Here is a 5847-nt window from a genome sequence, read left to right on the forward strand (position 1 = left end):
TCGCGGAAACCGGGTCGATCCGAAAGGTCAACTCGACGACATTTCGCGGCGGAGGAGTAGTCGTTATCGATAAGTAGAGTTCTGAATTGGAGGGATTGGACGTGGGTGAGGTGATGAGGTATTAAGATATTCAGGTATATTTTAGAAAAATTGAAAATTATCGTATGAAAATTATAGGAAGAAATATTTATTTCGTTCCATAGGATAGGATAGGTTGATTGGTTAAGAGGGAAACAGGGCAGATGAAAAAGTATAGCTAGATATACTTTCTATGTATCTTTCTAAATAATGAATATATATATATGTATATATATATTTGTAATATTAACTGGAGTATCGAGAATAAGTAGATTCGTCTATTATAGTCAGGCAGGGTATGAAGATAAAATAAGGAAGAAACGACTCTACTTAATCTTATGACATATAAATTTCTCTTCGTGTAAACAGTGGAAATAATGATTAAATAAATCTTTATAGTAAATACGAATTAACGATGAAAATCATATCCATCGTAAGATGCATTTGGACGTCGTTTTAAATTTATAAAGATTTTCTAAGAAAGAAAAAAAAAAGAAAAAAGAAAAAGAATGTAATAAACGCAATTATCGAGCGATTCTTTTCTAAAATAAATCCTTTCAAACCTTTTGCACAAATTTTTGCACAATTTGAAACACACAGGTTCGAATGGATCCTGCGCAATTCCTTGCTCGAACAACGCCCACGAACAAAATAAACTGAAATTTCTCAACGTGCACAATTATCCACAATATTCCACGGCGATCATCGCGTTTCAACTCGAAATTTCACCATTACCGAGCGTGTGTGCCGCTGCTGAGACGTGTTAATTCGCAATGTGTCCATTGTGGCAACGGGGTTCCACATTTGTCGAGGAGGATTTACGAGCTTGTTTCCAGCCACGATGGATCGGACGAGCGTTGGTTGCGTGTGCAGGTATCGAGGGAGCTGTCTCGTTCCCGTTCGGGTTCGAAGGTGGCGAATGATGAAACAGGCCTACGATACAAGCCTCGTCCATCAACGAAATCACATGGAATTAGTAGCCTCGAATGGGAATCTATACCGGCGTGCGAAATTTGAATTTCATCCTGCACGCGCCTCCTCCGAAGGGTGGCATTAATGCGCCACGGTGAAAGGCATCGAGGACACGCCGTGATATTATTTCCTCTCGATTCTTCTTCTTTTTTCCTCTTCCCACAGGCTTGCTTTTCTTTTTCTTTTTTGCTTTTTCTCTCCCCTTTTCACGGAATATTCCCTTTCGCGGAATATGCAGAGAGGAGAAGAAATAATTTTCCACGGGCTGACGGAACGTGGTGAACGTGGTGTTTCTGTATCCGCCTGTTTCCCGCGCGATTGCATCGATCGCGGCCGAGTTGACTTTTCCGATAATTGCGGCCACGGAGGATTGCGACGTTGCGGTGATGACTCTCTTTTTGCACCTTCAGGTGCTTTGGAGTAAATAGAAAGAGGGGGAGGAGAGTCGAATTACTCGCGCTTGTTGGAGAAAAGGACGAGAAAGTTGGGAAAACGTGTTGTGCGTACAGGATATATATTCTTCTTTCTCTCTTTCGATGTGACGATGTGCTTAATGGGTTCTTTTAAATATCATCAAAGGTCGCGAAAGAGTTCTTATTAAATTGCAGTTAATAAATTACAGTGTCAAGTATGGAGGTTTATTTATTCAAATTTTTATCGAGGGACAAAGTGTATGTTTGTAATAAGCGAACTGTGATTTCTCTTTTTAACAAAGAATTTTGAATTTTGATTGACAAGGGAACAAACGAAAAGTTGATTGATGAGTGAACTGCAATAAGAAAACTACGAGATAACAAATTCCATATAAAAAAAAAACCGTATAAAATTCATAACGTGATTGTGAAATCACAAAAATTTCTTTCACCCAATTTCTTATACCTAATAATAAATACAATAAATCAACGAACTACTCGATAAATAATCGCGTAAATAATTACACGAGTCGACAAATAGATCCGTAATAAGACAAAGATAAGAAACGCGTAGAAGAAAATAATAAACTAACGGGATAACGTATTATCGAATCGGCATTAAAGCACAAAAGCCTCGAACGAATGGTAAAGTTCTCTCGCGGTCGCAATAAACGTGACGTTTCCCCGCCACGGCCATAGTCGAGGTTAAAGCAAGAGGAAATCGATCTTGGATAGGCGAGGATTGGAGAGAGAGAGAGACGGAAGGAGTCTAAGGAGATCGAGATGCCCCATGAATATTTAGGGCCCCAGTGCTCCTGCAATGGAGTATTTATTCGCGGATGCCGGTTTTATATCACTCAACCGGGACGAAGCTTCGCGATACGTCCACCGGCGCTGCCGGCTTCTCAAAGGGGCTTTCCCGATCGGGGGGATCCGTGTGCCCGATCCACGAGATCGAGTTTCACCCGTCCAATGGTCCTGATCACCGTTGAAATATCGTCCGACTCGTCGATCCACGATACGAAACCAATCGACGCGTTGCTAATCGCGGATTACGTGTTACCCACGCGGTTGCTTCCGTCTGTCTGTTAACTGGATCTTTCTACTTGGCCGGGAATGTAATGAAGAGGGAGTTTATAAATCGTGTGTAATTGAATATCATAGAGGAGGAAAATGAATATGAAATACATTGATATGATATGTTTTCAAATTGATTTTTTTTTTTTTTGGCAAAAAATATTGCAATGAATTTAGAATAATTCAGTATGATGTTCGAAAGGAGATTTCTTCTTGAATTTCTTAAAGGTTTTTTGTTAAATTAAAAAATCGTTATAGAATTATTTAATTTTTTATACAAATCTAAAGTTCTAAGAATCTTTATTTCGATTAAACTTTTGTCAAAAATTAATTGAGTTATTGTTTAATCGAAAAGTACAAAATTATCAGATTAACGAATATTTTTTATCTTAATATTCTCCATCGTCTTGATTAACATTTGACTCGCAAATGAACGATCCAAAAACGTTTTAATTATCCTTAATTGTCTTAGAATTATGCACAGAATTACAGAGATCCAAGCAAACGATTATTTATCAACTATATAAAATCCATATTCGCCGCTTCAAAAGTCCAACATCTTCAACAATTCCATCCACTTTTCCCCTCGCTCCATTATCATCATCTAAATCCACTCTACGTCAACTCTCTGCCATCTCAATCTAACGTTTAATTCTCCTTCGATATTTCTCGAGACAAAAGCTTCCATCGCGTATTGTGACAAACAATCGTTCAATTAACTCGATGAAATCTCTAATTGAATGATCGACGATGGAACAATTAGCTGTCGTGGAGCGCAAAGTCGACGTCGTTCTCGATTTCGAGGCACAGGCAGGCGATAAATTAAGTCGCGAACCTTGGAGAGTGTAATTAAGTTTGTCGGCTCGAATTGGGCTCGTGCACACTCGAGTTTCCCTCTCGAGCAAAGCTGTTAATCTCCTTCGATCCGCATCGTGGCTCATGCGTGAAGATGAGGCGCGGTGAGTCGATCCTTGGATCATCGATCTTTACGACCCGCGGCGCCATTTTTACGCCGCGCGATTGAATTACGTTTACGACGGATCGATGTACCGTGAGTACACCTTTCTTTGATAGAATTTTATAGTGTTTAAGATGAGTTTGAGGGTGAGGCGTAATCGTTACCACTTTGTATATTTGCTTCTTCCTTCTTTAAAAAGGATTGATTGCTTGAAGTAGGTATTTTTAAACTTTATTCAATTTAGGGATAAAATTAGATTTAGTGGATAGATAGTAGGAAGAGATCCGTTCCTTTACGATGTTTCGTTTCTTTAAACTTACATTATGAAAAGATTTATCTCCTTTTCACAATATTCTTTACTATAATTTTTACCTACTTTATTTCGAAACTGCTAAAATTGAAACAGTTAAAGAAACTCTCTCTAAAATTATCCTACCCCGCCGTAAGAAATTAAAAAAAAAAAAGAAAACAGAAATAAATCGTTCGACGTACGCAGATTGACTTGGTCAATTTTTAAATTATAAAGATCTTTAAATAAAAAAGAAAAAATCTATAAAATTTCTACACGCGCGTAAACGAAGGGAGGCAAGATTGCAACGTAATCAACTTTTGTACCCAACCTATCCACAAAATCAGAAGAGAGTCCATTAAGCAATCCAAAAGGGGAGAGAATCGATCCTTAACAGGCCTAAATTATGCCTCTACCTTCTTACGCTTCAGAAACTTCAGAAATCATCAACTATCCCCCAAGATCGATCGCTACCTTTTTCACTCCTTTCGAAGAGTCGGTAACACGGCCGGATTCGAGTCGGAGAAAAACGAGGAACAGGGAGGAATACAAGGCGAGATCCTTCGATCTAAGTGGAACGATAGGCGGCTCTGAAACGGTGGCACACGTGATTGCGGGCGATTACGCCGTCTACTTTAAAGGTTAATGCCGCGATCCCAGAAAAATTGTTGGATTAATGCGTCGCGTGTGCTACCGGTTGCGTGGCCGATCGCCATTCCAGGCGCGCGGTGCAAACTGGGTAAAAAAGGCGACGGTGGCGCTCGAGAGCGGCGTAAACGCGCGTGCAGAGAAATTGGACACGGCTCGAGAAATTATCGGGAATTCTGTTAACGGAATTGGTATTAGCGACCTGCCTATAATCCATTCCGGATTCACTCTGGAACACATCAACACGATCGTATGCTATTTGTGCGATTTACAGTTCTCTCAGGGTGGTTTCGTTTCGTTACGACGACGGAGAAAAACTTCAATTCGCGGAAACTTACTACGTTTATAGTGCATTCGAGGAAACTTGGAGCTTCGTTCAGAGAGGATTTGGATATTGCGAGTTGAGAGAAGAATATGGGAATTTAATGTGTGAATCATTTTCAAGTAAACGAAATCCTAAATTCTTGTAAAGAAAAATATTAAATAATCAAATGTGTAGTTAGATTTAATATTTTTCTTTTATTACAGGAAGAGTTTCTTGGATATTTGAAAATTAAAGAGAAAATAATGTAATAGTAGTAATGATTTAGAGATGATAAAGAGTAATTAATAGGGATACTAATTGTGAATTTTTTTATAACCACAATGTAGAAAAAATTTCAAAGCTGGTACTCTCGGTTTATCCGATTTCTACTTGAATCCATCCTTTATGGATTTAAACAAATCTGATTTGGTTGTAACATGAAAGAAAGTATCTGTAATCTGGTACTTGTAGACAGGTGCGTCACAAGTATTTCCTAATGTGGATTTATTGAGAAAGTATTCAGAGAAAGCGAGAGAAAAAAATAGAAGCTACAAAAATCTCACTGTTCTTTCCTATAATATATGTAATTTGAATCGACAAACATTACAAGCAAAACAATAATTAGAGACTCACTTTCACATACTAAACTACCATAATAAACTTTATACGTATATATAATATGACGTATATAAAGAATTAAAAATTAAGAATTTGAATAAGTTGTACATTATCCAAATCTTAATTTTATTAAATATAAAACGATACAAATCGTTAAGATTTTCACATCCTATTGCTTTAACGATTTTATCGAAACGAAAATATCTAATAATAAATAATATCAAGAATGTTTTTCAATGCCAACCGAGCCCTATTCTACACAAAATCCAAAATTTTTGTTCCAAAATAAAAAAAAATAAAAAAGAAAGGACACTCTAATAATAAAGTAACAAAATAATAAATCCAAGGATCATTCCACTGGCCGGTCGCAAAAATCCAATCCAACGAACCTCTCAGAACGGCCAAGCAATCAAGCATTTCCGGCTTGAAATGCAAACTTCGATTAATCGACCATCGTCTGGATCCAGCGTCACTTAATAGTTCATAAAGC

Source organism: Apis dorsata, unplaced genomic scaffold (genome assembly GCF_000469605.1).
Source record: "Apis dorsata unplaced genomic scaffold, Apis dorsata 1.3 scaffold_123, whole genome shotgun sequence".
Taxonomy (NCBI): Eukaryota; Metazoa; Arthropoda; class Insecta; order Hymenoptera; family Apidae; genus Apis; species Apis dorsata.